The sequence below is a fragment of the Filicampus tigris genome, chromosome 10 (assembly GCF_054856515.1).
Source record: "Filicampus tigris isolate MCC_2025a chromosome 10, RoL_Ftig_1.0, whole genome shotgun sequence".
Taxonomy (NCBI): domain Eukaryota; kingdom Metazoa; phylum Chordata; class Actinopteri; order Syngnathiformes; family Syngnathidae; genus Filicampus; species Filicampus tigris.
In genome coordinates, this window is record NC_141226.1 from 2,182,570 (window position 1) to 2,197,836 (window position 15,267).

General features: G+C 46.0%; 1 protein-coding gene across 4 annotated transcripts in view; it reads right to left on the minus strand.

The window, feature by feature from the left end:
• The window catches only part of LOC147140374 (phospholipid phosphatase-related protein type 4-like), a 192,933-nt gene that overhangs the window by 177,070 nt on the left and 596 nt on the right, over positions 1-15,267 (minus strand). The gene's annotated exons all lie outside the window — the stretch shown is intronic.

Below are 15,267 nucleotides of genomic sequence, written 5' to 3' on the forward strand. Positions count from 1 at the left end.
ACCAGCCCTCGCGGATCCTGAGGTCCTCTGGCGCCGGCCTTTTATTTATTCCAAGGGTGAGGACCAAAATGCATGGCGAGGCTGCATTCAGCCGTTTTGGTCCTCACCTTTGGAATAGCCTGCCAGAGGACGTCAGGTCTGCAGAGACTGTTGATATTTTTGAGAGGAAGCTCAAGACACACCTTTTTAGTTTGGCTTTCAACAACTTTTAAATAATTTATCTTTTCTTTTGATTGAAGATAATTCTATGTTTTGCTTTGAATGTTTTAAAGCACTTTGAGTTGCATTTTTATGTATGAAAAGTGCTATATAAATAAAATGTGATTGATTGAAATGTGAGTGGAAGAGTGTCCAACCCCTCTCGAGAGGACTGGTACCAGAACCCAAGCTGTGTGTGGAGGTGAGCCCGACTATATTTAGTCGGAACCTCTCAGCCTCACACACCAGCTCGGGCTCCTTCCCTGCCAGAGAGGTGACATTCCATGTCCCAAGAGCTAGTTTTTGTTGCCGGGGATCGGACCGCCAAGATCCCTGTCTTTTGCCGCCGCCCAGCTCACACGGCACCCGACCCCTTAGGCCCCTCCCGCAGGGGTGAGCCCATGGGAAGGGGGACCCATGTGTCCTTTTCGGGCTGAGCCGGCCAGGCCCCATGGGTGCAGGCCCGGCCACCAGGCGCTCGCCATCGAGCCCCACCTCCAGGCTGAATGATAATAATAATATTAATAATAATTAAACACAGGAAACCCTCCTTTCTTGTATGGATAAAATGAGGTTGCAGATAAAGTTAGGTGGCACTTGCCAACTAGTAAGTTTTAACTTCGTTCTAAGAGTTAGGGCGCAGCAGAGGACAGCTCATGCTCCACCACGGCTAATATGCGGAACATTGTAACGAGGCTCCAGCATGTTTAATAAACGTTTGAAGCCCGGCTCCTCGACTAAAGCATGTGGGTGCACTTATGTTGCTATGTATATGCCGATTGCTTCAGTAATTACCAATATCGTTGGCTCTGTCTGCTTGCACTTCTCCAGGCTGCTTAAAAGTAGCGGGGATAAGTTGTTGGTGTTGAGCGGGATTCTTTTTTCTACCCCCGGTAACTGTAACATCGGGTGATGTTAGCATGTTTGTTACCTGCAACATACCGAACGGTATGAGGTCCAACAGCCTTGCAACTCCATCGCCGCCGTACGGAAGCCGAAATGTTCCCGGTTGATTATATTGTATATATACAGTGCTCAGCATAAATGAGTACACCCCCTTAAAAAATTAACATTCTAAACAACATGTCAATAAAAACAAAAACAATTTCCAAAATGATGACAAGACTAAATTTGTATAACGTGTTTAATTTATAACATAAGGTCAATAATATAACTTAGAGAACAACTTTTTCAGCTTTATTCAAATTAGGGTGATAAAAAAATGAGTACACCCTACTGAAAGACTCTGGAGCAAAGCTAGATTTTTGGCTACAAATGTCCACAAATGCGTCTAATTATTCATTACACAAGGTGTCAAGCAGACAGTTGACTATAAATGGGTGTTACTTAAAGAAAATCCTTTCCCATTTCTATAGGTGGGCAGTCCGTCCCTGGGCCGGACCGGTCGGACCCTCCCGCCCGGCCAGATGCCCAATTTGGGGGCGTGGGGGGTTGGCCGACAAAATCTAAAAAATGGTTGGACTAAGCATGGCTGGAAGTGGATTTTAGTCCGGCCCACTAATCGGCCCTCATGCGTGTGACGTGCTCGCGAGGCGGCCAAATTTCATCTCAGCCTACTCAGTGAAAGGCTTCCTTTTAGGCTTCTTTCTACTCCCACGTCGGCGCGAGCGACAACTGCTGTTATACGCCATAGCAAACCTGCTGTGTATAGTGGTTTGCTGGTATGCTTTTATTTTGAAGGCCGGGAAGGAGGGGAAGTGTGGAAAATAACTTGTTGACTGCAACTTCTGGCCGTCTGTTGGATCCAAATAATTATACAATACGACAAATCCAACCCCGGGGCTCGCAATGGAAGTAAGCACACGCAGTTGGGTAACTAGTAAAGTACTGGTGGCACATTTTGAAGCGTGTTTGAAGCATGTCCACAGCGGGTTTGAATAGTAAATTAGCCAGCTAATGATCCTTAAAAAGCCTCTGCCGTTAGCGTCTCTCCTGCAGCGACGTCAATCACGAACGCTTTTTTTTTGGGGGTCGGGGGGGCGGCACGGGGCAGGGGCCGATAATGTTTATGAATATGGCTGGAGGGTCGCGGCCGGAAGGGTACCCAAGTCAAGGGTGGAGGGTCGCGGCCAGACCGGCAAAAAATGGTCAAGTGCCCAGCTCTGCCCATTTTATCTTGTTGGCAATGGCACCACATGGAAGAGAAATGTCACATGACCAGTGAAAGAAAATAATTTATTTTCACAGAAAAGTTGGAGGCTAAAAGAAGATCAACAAAGCTTTACCGATGAGTCAGAATACTTAAAAGTAAAAGTTGTAAAAACATTTTGAAAAGATAAAACTGCTACCATCTCACAGAGACATCAAGGTCATTAACGGAAGTTAACACCTCGACAGTAGTGTCTTCTGATGAGAAGGGTTGAAGAAAATTGTTGTGCAAGTTCACTGCAGTGAAGAGACCAAGATAAATGCTTCTGCAACTGATTGCTTCAAAACTGTATGGCATCGCAAAGGTGAGGAATACAAGGAAAAATGCATTGTGCTTACAATGAAACATTGTGGTGGCAGTGTCCTCATTTGGGGTTGCAAGAGTACTGCTAGTGTCGTGAAGCTGCATTTCATTAATGGCATCAGAAACTCACTGATGCATTGCTTCATACTCAAAGACAAGATGCTGCCATCATGCCCTTGGTCGTCGTGCACTTTTCCAAGATGACAATGATACTATGCACAAATCTAAGGCCACTGTGGGATTTCTGAAGAAGAACAGGTTAAATGTGATTCTGTGGCCCAGTGTGACTCCTGATGTGAACCCTATTAAACACCTATGGAGGAGGAGACAAGTTGAGCATCACTCTCCATCCAGCATCCAGTCTCTAAAAGAGGTCATTCTTGAATGATGGAAAATGATTGATGGGACAAAATGTTTCCAGTATATTTATTCCATACCTAGAAGACTTGGTGCTGTCATTAAAAATCACGGAGGCCATACAAAGTACTAGATGTAGTCGTTTTTGTTGAGGGGTGTACTCATTTCTGCATCACCCTTATTTGAGTAAAACTGAAAAATGTGCGATCTAACTTGTATTAATAATCTTACTTTCATGTTCTAATTTTGTAAACCGGTGTATTAAACATGGTCTTGGCAGAATTTCGCCAATTATTTTTGTGTTAATTGAGATATTGTTGAAAATGTTGCTTATCAAAAGGGGTGTATTCATTTACGCTGAGCACTGCATATATATAGTGGATACACAGAACAGATCCAGACAGCGAAGCGAAGCAAGTCAGACCTGCACGTCGTTTGGCTGGACCTGGCAAATGCCTACGGATCTGTTCCCCACCAACTCATCCAGTTTGCTCTCAAGTTCTTCCATATACCATCATGCATTCAGATCTTAGTAGTTACCTATTTCAACAGCTTCTACTTATGCTACACAACCCAGGAGATCTCAACAGGTTGGCATCAGCTGGAGAAGGGGATAGCGATGGGTTGTTGAATCTCCCCCATCCTTTTCACAGCAGCATTTGAGATCATCGTAATTGGCGGAAGACAGATGGTCCGAGGAGTCAGATCCCAGTCAGGTCTACGACTCCCAGCCATGCGAAGCTACATGGACGATGTCACCACACTCCTCCAGATAGCAGCATGCACAACTAGGCTTCTGAAGAGACTTGAAGAGCTCCTATCATGGGCTCGGATGAGGATAAAACCAGCTAAATCCTGCAGTCTTTCTATTAGAAAAGGAGCCCGGAATGACAACATCTCCTTCTTAGTCGATGGTGAGTAGATTCCGCGGCTGGTAGACTAATCGGTGCAAAGCCTCAGTAAGAAATACACGGCGGAACTTTCTGACAAGCACATGGCTGCCTCTGTTACTTCCTAGCTCTTGGATGGCCTGAACAAGATCGACCAAAGCCTTCTGCCAGGGAAATTTAAGGTCTGGTGTTACCAGTTCACACTATACCAATGCCTCATGTGGCCCCTAAAACTGTGTGACATCACCTCAACAACAGCTATGAAGTTGGACTTAAAAGCGAACAACTACATCCCCAAGTGGGTCAGCCTTCCTCGCTGCCTCTCCACCGCAGCTCTGTTTGGGAGAACCACGTTGAAGCTCCCACTAAAATCCATCAGCCTGGGCTACAAACAGGAGAAGGTGAGGCTTGTGTTCGAGCTGAGAGACTCACCTGACCCATTGGTCCAAAACAGCAAGGCCAAAGTCTGCACAGGACGTAAGTGGGATGCCACACAGGCAGTCGACCAGGCAATCAATCGCCTGAAACACCAGGAGGTCGCCGGGCTGCCACAGCCTGGCAGAACCGGCCTTGGATGGGGACCAGCACCCAAGATGTGGTCTAAGGCAACGAGGAAGGAAAGGAAAGATCTTGTTATCTCCGAGGTCGTAAAAATAGAAGAGGAAGGCTACAAAATCAAAGCTGTGGGCCAGCAACAGCAAGGTAGTTGGACAGCGTGGGAGGCTGTGATCAACAGAACCATCACGTGGGCAGATATGTGGAAGATACCCCAAGCAAGGCTGAGCTTCCTTATCCGGGCCACATATGACACCCTTCCCAGTCCCTCGAATCTTCCCATCTGGTGTGGCACACAGGAGACATGCCATCTCTGCAACTCCAACAGCCGAAGTTGGCAGCACATCCTTTCTGGATGCAAAGTGGCACTGACACAGGGCCGGTTCAGATGGCGCCATGATCGAGTGCTGCGTAAGCTAGCCGAAATTGTGGAGGCATACAGACTGGAAGCAAACAAGGCCAGCCCAATTACATCAAAGCGGCAGATCCAGTTTGTTCGGCAGGGGGTAGAAACTCGAAGCAGCAGCTCCAAACAGTGGTCCCTCCTGTCTCCTGGAGGAGAATGGGACGTGAGAGCCGACCTCGACAAGCAGCTGAAGTTCCCAAACGAAGTAATGTCAACTTCCCTTGGACCAGACATTGTCCTCTAGTCCATCTCGATGAAGACAGTCATCATGGTGGAGCTGACGGTTCCATGGGAAGAGGGGAGGCTGACTTTGAGAGAAAGAAGGCAAAGTACGCTGAGCTTGCAGCTGAGTGCTCTCAAGCAGGATGGAAGGCTCTCACCTATCCAGTGGAAGTCGGGTGCAGAGGCTACACCAGAACATCAACAGCTGCTGAGGTCTTTGAGGATCTCAGGAGCCAAGCAGAGAAAAGCGCTGAAGGATCTAGCGGGGGAGGCTGAACAAGGGAGCTTCTAGCTCTGGCTGAGACGGAAAGACAAGTTGTGGGGAAAGGGAGGATCCTAAGGCTGGCTGCAGGGAGTGAAAGGGAGAAGTTCCTGCCACTGCTCTACCACCCAGAGATGTTCCGGGATTAAAGGAGCGAAACATCAGTGAAGGGTGGCTGACGACCTCGCAGCCAGCCCAGTGGCACCGTCGGAGGTGCGTCAGGCAGTGATGCCCAGCAGGTATACCAACCTGTGCTTATATCTATATATACAATACACTATACAAACGGCTGATTTGTATAGTGCAGACGGCTCCTCTAGCTCCATGCTTTCTCCCGCACACACCATTTTTCTTCTACATTTGTTTTGATCTATTTCTTCTTAAGACAACAAATGTGGTGGTCGATTGGTCTCAGGCGGACTTTTTTTTCCCCCTCCATCATGACTGCGCGCACCGAACCGTGAAGCCCGTACCCAGGCGGTACAAAAACCGTTACACTCTCGCAACAAAAATTCATTCTGTGAGCCATCATCCTGGCTTTCGGAGCGTGTAGACTTGACCTGATTTTAAAAATACCGTAACGAATTGGGTTATCTCTGTTGTGTTTTTTTTTATTTGTGTTTTGCTGAGTTGTGTTGTTTCCGAGGTTAATGAATGAGACTCACGGATCGCTGGATGAGAGGGGTGTACGAGTGAGAGAGGGAGGAGCGGAGGACGATGAAGGGCGCGAGCCATTGTACTTTTGGACGGAACGATTGTTGTAATGTATTGGCATCGGCTGCGGCCCACAGTAGCCGGTTTGGACTAATAAAACAGCGTGATAAATAAACTACGTCTGATGGCATGTTCGTGGAAGACTCTACAATACAATGGAAAAAAGAGGAGTATTTCACTGAACAATGAAAATAACTATTTGCAAAATAACTGCCTGAATATTTATTTTACCTGGCTTACTTCTGCTCCTGAACCTTTGCGCACAAGCAGCGTCTGCAAATCAGGCTGTGAAGTTATTTTCATCTTTACGCACGACTGTAAGATGCCATCTTTAAAAAAATAAATAAATAAATATATTTTTTGTGTAAGCATTCATATTACATTCATTTATAAATGCGACGCCAGTCTCTTTGGTGTGTGTGTGTGTGCGTCCCAAAAGTGACCCGCTTGCGCAGAAAAAAAGACGGCTCACTCACAATGTTGTGTTTGCGGAAGTAAATGTGGTGCAGCATGTCGGGCATTTTGACAGTGAAGCGATTCGGTAGGAGATAGAAATACAGTATTTGGGGGAAATTACGAGGCAAGGCTTTTTTAATCTAGTTTCATGGAGACCTCAGTAAAGATGTCGTCACGTCATAACCAGGCGTAAAAAATGAGCCGATCTGAGCCGTGGCTGAATTTCTACGATCACCATAAATGTCCACTTTATGCTTCATGTTCCAAGTGGGATTAAATTAAAGTCAAACATAAAATCAATACTATTAAGGCCTAGATAGACCAAACCGACGTCGGAGGTCGTGAAGCGTCGTGGCGTCTGAATGCACCGTCTGATTGGTGTAGTGACCACCGCCGTAGTGTCGTAACTCGTCTGTGTCATGTCCTGTGTTTTGGCCTCTTAATGTGTTCTCTCAGTCTACAATAGTTGAGTGTGGGCGGGGTCTCGCCGCCTCAGCACCTGCAATTAGCCAGACCACCTGTCTCCAATCAGCAGTTGTAGTATTCCCGTGTTGACTCAATTGCAACCCAGGTCGTCGTCCAGTAGAACTTAAGGTTTGTGTAGTTAAGTTCTACTGTGATTTTGTGTTTCTGTTTTTTTGTAGATAGCTCTGCTCGACTTTTGCTAGTGAACTAGTCTCACCTGGTTTTGCCTTCGCGTTAACGTTCCGTGTTTGTAGCTTTCCTTTACTGTTATTTTCCTGTGCTGGAATAAAGCCTGTGTCACTGCTCTCAAACCCTACTGTCTGCGTAGTGAAGGATTTTATTATTAGTTTGTGAAGACATATACGTGTATGGCTAGTGAAGGGTTTTATTATTAGTTTGTGAAGATATATAAATGTATGTTAACCATTTATTAATGATTCAAAGTTGTATTACAAATGAGTAGAAGTAGAGCTGTTTCAAGGTTGCAGTATCAGGGGAGCGGATGTATCAGAGGAACACAATGTGTGGGCGGTTTGATGGTACCAGGTGCCGCCAGTGAAAAACAGGGAGACAAAGGCGGGGGCCACAGTTTCTCTGAAGGCCCCGGCCTCTTAGAATGCAGATAACTTGGTGTTTTCAGGAGCTACAACCCAGCGAGTCATGTGCACAAGAAAAGGCGTCATCTGAGATGGCAGGGAAAAGAGAACCAATCAGCATCTGAAGAAATATATTGCAGATACCATGTAACTAATGAAAGGATAGTGGCTAGTGTTTTTGGTGTGTTTAATTTGCATATTGTTTTCTATAACTGTTCGGGGCAACTCGGGTGTGGTGTCGCTCTCTGATGGCCACAGGACCGCACAGATCTGTATTGAGAGGGAACCGAGCCCCCGATACTGTATTAGCTTTTGCTGTTAGGAATAAAATCTCGGTGATTCGGCTGATTGGCCTTCTGGTCTTCTCTCTTACGGAACGAGCGCGCATAATTGTTAGGTAAGGTGAAGCTAAGGTTAATGTTGGTTCAAATAATAAATATATGGTAAATAATTTGGAGTCAGATAATTAGGGTAAGTATCGTGATTTAGACCTTAAACCTAACAGTAGTGATCCAGCCTTTTATTGTTTTTGTTCTATTTATTGTATTGTTTTGTAAAGTGCTTTGTTGCAGCTCTAGCTGTTATGAAATGCGCTATATGAATAAAATTGTATTGTATTATATTGTATTCCTGGCTGTAAGGCCAACCACAACAGTCTGTAAGCATCTTGGGGGCGTTTACGCATGTTAATCGGCGTCGCCAGTCGTGACATTTGGTCACTGATTGGCTGTTAGCTAGCAAATCAGCGCTCGGAGCACCAACGGGAAGTGACAAATGCGGATAAACAGTGAGCACGCCTTCGCTGCCTTAATCTTCTTACAAGTACAAGAGCGAGGGTTGACAATTTAAGTATTTCACAATACCGTGTCAAGAACGTGATGGTTTACTTCGCATGGGAGTTCATCGTGAGCGAAGAATATAGATGAATGCATTGTTTGCGTTTTTATAATCCGCCCAAGGCCAACAGCTTTCCGGTTGGATTTTTCTAACCATGAGAAATGGTGACTACTGCCACCGATGGTATGGAAGGGTATTACATCTTATGCATGCGCAGAAGGTACTTTAATGGTCAGCGTCGTTGTCTGTCGTTGCAGTGTATTTTTCAAGCGTGACGTGGCGACAGCCGGCTGGACGCCACAGGGGCTAAGCGTCTGTCACTGTTGGCCACGTTGTTTTGGTCCAGGCCTTTACTCAAAACAACTTTGCAGAATCGATCCCCCCCGCTGTCAGCACTTTAGTCTCTCTGGACTCTCTGCCCACACGGAACACATTTTGGGCTCCGGATGACGTCAAAGTCGTAACTATGCGACCTGGCGCGGTTCAGACTCCGGTCGCATTGCTAAAAATCTGATCAGTATCTGATCTACCACATATGAAAGTGACCAAAAACCTTTAAGAAGTCATGATACACGTTTTTGAGACAAATAACAAGCACTTCAATCGGACACTTATAATTTATCTAATTATGGCCCGGCCGGGCTCAGCCCGAAAAGGAAACATGGGTCCCCCTTCCCATGGGCTCACCACTGGTGGGAGGGGCCAAAGGGGTCGGGTGCCGTGTGAGCTGGGCGGCGGCAAAAGACAGGGATCTTGGCGGTCCGATCCCCGGCAACAAAAACTAGCTCTTGGGACATGGAATGTCACCTCTCTGGCAGGGAAGGAGCCCGAGCTGGTGTGTGAGGCTGAGAGGTTCCGACTCGATATAGTCGGGCTCACCTCCACACACAGCTTGGGTTCTGGTACCAGTCCTCTCGAGAGGGATCGTACACTCTTCCACTCTGGAGTTGCCCAGGGTGAGAGGCGCCGAGCAGGTGTGGGCATACTTATTGCCCCCCGGCTTGGCGCCTGTACATTGGGGTTTACTCCGGTGGACGAGAGGGTAGCCTCCCTCCGCCTGAGGGTGGGGGGATGGGTCCTGACTGTTGTTTGTGCTTATGCACCAAACAGCAGTGCAGAGTACCCACATATATATATATACATATATATAAATAAATAAATATATATATATATATATATATATATATATATATATATATATATATATATATATATATATGTGTGTACCCTTATGTTTGAACATGGTGTTCGTTATGGACAATCCGTGATAGGCACAGAAGTCCAGTAACCGAACACCGCTCGGGTTCAGATCGGGGGGGCCGTTCCTCCCAATCACACCTCTCCAGGTCTCACTGTCATTGCCCACGTGAGCATTGAAGTCCCCCAGCAGAACGATGGAGTCCCCATCCGGTTCCGGCGCCGCGTGAGTGGCAGCCCGCTACAGTAGCTCCGGCTCATCTGTGATCATGTGTTTTTGTTCCTTACTATTACCCTATCTCATGCCTTTTTCATATAGTTGATAGTCGTAAACTTGTGTAGCAATGGACACCCAAACTGCGGTATTCTTGCTGCTGCTTGTGGCGATTTTTTGCGCGATCGTGTCCGGCGACTTGGCTCGGAGCTGGCCCCCATTTTTTACAGCCGGAATCAGCTGTTAGCACTCTGGGCTAACCCTGCGCCGGCTTTCGGGACGAGACCCGATATCCCCCGTGAGCTGAGGAGAAAGAGACGGGGATCTCGTGCGGGGGTTAAACGCCGGGAAAGGAGGAGACGATACCATCCCGTCCTCCCGTCTGTTATCATGGGGAATGTTAGATCGCTCCCCAACAAGATGGACGAGCTAACGGCGCTTACCCGGCATGAGAGGGACTTCCGGGAGGCTAGCCTGATGCTATTCACGGAGTCGTGGCCAACAGCGCTAACGCCGAACGTGGTCGTAGAATTGGACGGCTTCCAAATCATACGCGCGGACAGGACGCTGGAGAGTGGAAAGAGGAAAGGAGGAGGGCTGGCTGTGTTTGTGATCGATAGATGGTGTAATCCTGGGCACATCACGATTAAGGAGCAGCTTTGCAGCAGGGATATTGAGCTGCTAGCTGTTGGCATGAGGCCATTCTACATCCCGCGAGAGTTTAGTCACGTGATCGCGGTGACCGTCTACGTCCCACCAGCCGCCAGCGGCGACACAGCCTGTGATGTCTTGACTGCAGCCGTTAGCAGGCTAAAAAAACAGCACCCAAATGCCCTGATACTCATCTCTGGTGACTTCAATCATGCCTCCCCTTCCTCCTCTCTGCCTTCATTCACACAGTATGTCACCTGCCACACCAGAGACAATAAAACACTGGACCTTTTCTATGCCAACACCAAGGAGGCATACACATCACTGCCCCTCCCCCCGCTGGGCAAAGCTGATCACAACCTGGTGGCTCTCCAGTCTGTGTACAAACCTCTGGTCCGCAGGCAGCCAGCTGTGACCCGCACGGTTCAGAGATGGTCTGGAAAGGCCGAGGAGGCCTTAAAGGACTGCTTCAGCAAAACTGTGTGGGAAGTATTCAGCGATGCTCACGGGGAAGACATTAGTAGTCTAACGGACACTGTTACAGACTATATAAATTTCTGTATGGAGAACACCACACCCACCAGACATAAAAGCTCTCCTGAAGGAGAAGAGGAGGGCTTTTGCGTCAGGCAACATAGAGGAGCGGAAGACTGTGCAGCGCCAGCTGAGGAGGAAGATCAGAGAGGGGAAAAGATCCTACAGGAAGAGGATGGAGGAGCAGCTGTTGCAGAATAATGCCAGGGGAGTCTGGAGGGGCCTGAAGACCATCTCAGGCCACGGACAACCAAGACCCGGACTGGGGGGGCCTGCAGTGGGCAAATGAGCTGAACCTCTTTTTCAATAGGTTCGATCAGATGCCTGCCCCACTCAGTCTCTCCTGCTGCAGCCTCCACCTACTCCTCCTGCTGGGTGTGTCACCCCTGCCCCCTTTTCTCCACAGTCTCCAGCTCCCAGCTACACCAGATAGCCACCACTCCCTCCTGCCCAGCATTGGCCTTCACAACATCTCAGGTGAAGAACCAGCTGAAGAAGATGAAGGCGAGGAAGGCAGCGGGTCCAGATGGCATCAGCCCCCAGCTCCTCAAATCCTGCGCAGACCAGCTGTGTGGAATTGTCCAGCACATGTTCAACCTGAGCCTGAAGCTCGGCAGGGTCCCCCAGCTATGGAAAACATCCTGCCTGGTCCCGGTGCCAAAGACCCCCCCACCCGAAGGACCTCAACAGCTTCAGACCAGTGGCGCTGACGTCTCACCTGATGAAGACCCTGGAGAGACTGGTCCTTGCCCACCTGCTCCCCCTGGTGAGCTCCTCAATGGACCCACTCCAGTTCGCATATCAGCCTGGCATCAGTGTGGATGATGCCATCATCTACCTCCTCCACACTTCAGGCGGGGAGCACTGTGAGGATCATGTTCTTTGATTTCTCCAGTGCTTTCAACACCATCCAGCCCACCCTACTGGGAGACAAGCTGGAGCGGGCGGGGGTGGCCCACCACCTCACCACATGGATCCAGGACTACCTCACAAACCAGCCACAGTATGTGAGGACACAGGACTGTGTGTCTGACGTGCTCCTCTGTAGCACGGGGGCCCCACAGGGAACTGTCTTGGCTCCCTTCCTGTTCACCCTCTACACCTCGGACTTCAACTACAACACCCCTACCTGTCACCTGCAGAAGTTCTCTGACAACTCTGCGATTGTCGGCCTCATCACATGCGGAGATGATCGGGAGTACAGAGAACTTACTCAGGGTTTTGTGGACTGGTGCCAGCAGAACCGCCTCCTGATCAATGCGGGTAAATCCAAAGAAATGGTGGTGGATTTCGGTAGGCGCCAGCACTCTTCACCTGCACCAGTGAATACCCGGGGAACAGACATTGAGAGAGTCTCAACTTACAAGTACCTGAGTGTTCATCTGAACAATAAACTGGACTGGAGCGACAACACAGACGCCCTCTATAGGAAGAGTCAGAGCAGACTCTTCCTCCTCAGGAGACTGAGGTCTTTTGGGGTTCAGGGGACACTCCTCAGGAACTTTTATGACTCGGTGGTTGCATCGGTCATCTTCCAGGGAGTGGTCACCTGGGCAGGCGGCGTCTCAGCCCGGGACAAGAAGCGGCTGGACAAACTGGTCAGGAGGGCCGGCTCTGTCCTGGGCTGCTCCCTGGACTCTGTGGACTCTGTGGGGGACAGGAGGATGCTGGCCAAGCTGTCGTCAATGCTGGACAACCCGGCCCACCCCCTCCAGGGCACCGTAACAGCACTCCACAGCTCCTTCAGTGACAGACTGTTACACCCTCGCTGTGCAAAGGAGAGATTCCGCCGTTCCTTCTTGCCTGCTGCTGTCAGACTCTTTAACAAGAACATTGTGTAGTCTCTACAAACTGGCGGACATTAGTGCAATTGTGCAGTCCTGCACCTGAGCTCATATCGTGCAATACCCAACATTCCCCACTACTGTAATACCGTGCAATACTCAACATTCCCCGCTACTGTTAGTCTAGTTTTATTTGTATCCAATGCTGTTCCTTACATTTCACTACAGCACTGCAGCACTGTCACTTACTTAGAGTATCTTTCCTCTGTACTTTGTACAGGCTAAAATGAGTGTTCCTCATACTTTTTATGTAGATTTATGTTGGTGTGTATATACATGTGTATATACACATATTACTGCGTATATTTACATAGGTTTGATCCTGAATGTTTGCCGTCAATGTTATACATTAATGGCTACATTATGCCGCCGTCCCTGTGTGACCTATATCTTTGCTGCTGTAACACTGAAAATTTCCCCACTGTGGGATCAATAAAGGCATTCTTATCTTATCTTATCTTATCTTATGAAACTTTCAGAAACGACAGCAGACACTACGACCGTCGACATATGATGGATGTATTCTTTATTTGTTTTCCGAAGCCAAAAACTCAGAGCGATAAATGTGAACGATGGCTCAACTTGTGCGGACATACAAAAGACCAGTTTAACGCCAGCAAGGTGAAGCCTTTCACCCTCCTATGTCGTAAACATTTTGTTGGGAGCCATATGGTCCTACGATGACAATCCCAATCCCTTGCCGGCCACTGCCGGCATTGAAGAGGTAAGTCATTTCGATCATTTTCTTTCTTTTTTGGCCCAACTCCTTTTGCCTGAGGACAATGAATGATGAGGAAAAATGTAAAGCCAGACTGTTTTGTACTACTGTAGTGCTCTAGCGAACGCCCCAAAATTCCCATACAGTCATAGCTCTCATACACACAGTCACAGAATATGTTCGACGTGTATGACCCGACGGAAGCGTGTTTAAAATGATAGGCGGACCGTGCAATAGGTGATTACTATTTGGTAAAATAGCGGATAAATGGACGGCGGAAGGGTCCCCGGCTGTAGGCGGAAAGCAATAAACGGACCGCAATTTTTTAGTAAAATGCCCAGCTCTGAAAACTGAAAATTAGAACGTCAAAAGTAGTGATGTGTATTGGGAGCCTCTCTCATGTTCACTTGAAAGAACCCGCACATGATTGTCAATTACTAATTGTCAATTAGTCACTGACTGCAGAGCCAAGTCTGCAGTAAGATCTCACAAACAAGAGACAACGCTACTAAGGATCAGTAAAGAAAAGGAGAGACAGCAGGCAAAGCAGTTGTATTTGGACACACGGATCAGCTGCTCAAAGCAGAGGCACTTTTTTCCACATTTTTCTGATTACCAATCTTAACTATACAAACGTTATGTGGATGATGTTCATTTATTTATTTATATTCTTATGTTTTTTTTGTACTCTAACTTTTTGTAGCTCTATGTAGAGTAAGTAAATACAGGGATCATTTTTAAATAAATTGTAATACTTTTTATTTTCTAAAATTACATTACAGCAGAGCTCTTTCAAATCTATTTAGCTTTGCCTCTAGATCAGAAAAAAAAGATTACCATTATACATAATGTCAATTTAAGAAATAAAAACGATTGATTCTATATTACAATACAGTACATCTTTACTAACTGTATATAGCGCTAAAAAACACAATTGTTCATTCATTATATTGTCATATTTTTAACAAATAAAGTCTTTGCTTCAGTTCTTTGGAATTAACCTGGAAAAAAAAACAAAAGCTCCACAAAGTTAGAAAGATGCTCCTCCTCAAATGAAGTTGAAAAATGAAACCTCAAATGAAACTGCTCTGCAAAGAAAAAATATATTATACTTTATGTATTTATTATATATTATATATAATATATATATATATATATATATATATTTTGAGCCTTGTTTGTGAGTGTGTGTATATATGTATATATATATATATGTATGTATATATATATATATATATATATATAGTGCGCGTGTCTGCGTGTATAATAGTATTATAATGAAGATAAAACAATATAGAGGCCATTTTTGAGCAAGCCAATGACTCAGCCTTAGTGAATGTTCATTTATGAGAATACAAATTTAATTTAAAAAAAAAAAATATATATATATATATATATATATATATATATACTATATATATATATATATACAATATATATATATATATATATATATATATAATTGTATGTATATATATATATATATATATATATAATTGTATGTATATATATATATATATATATATATATATAAAATTGTATGTATATATATGTATATATTATATATATATGCATATACATATATATAATTGTATGTATATATATATATATATATATATATATATATATATCATTGAATCACATCCGTAATTACAATATATTATCTGGCATTCTAGAA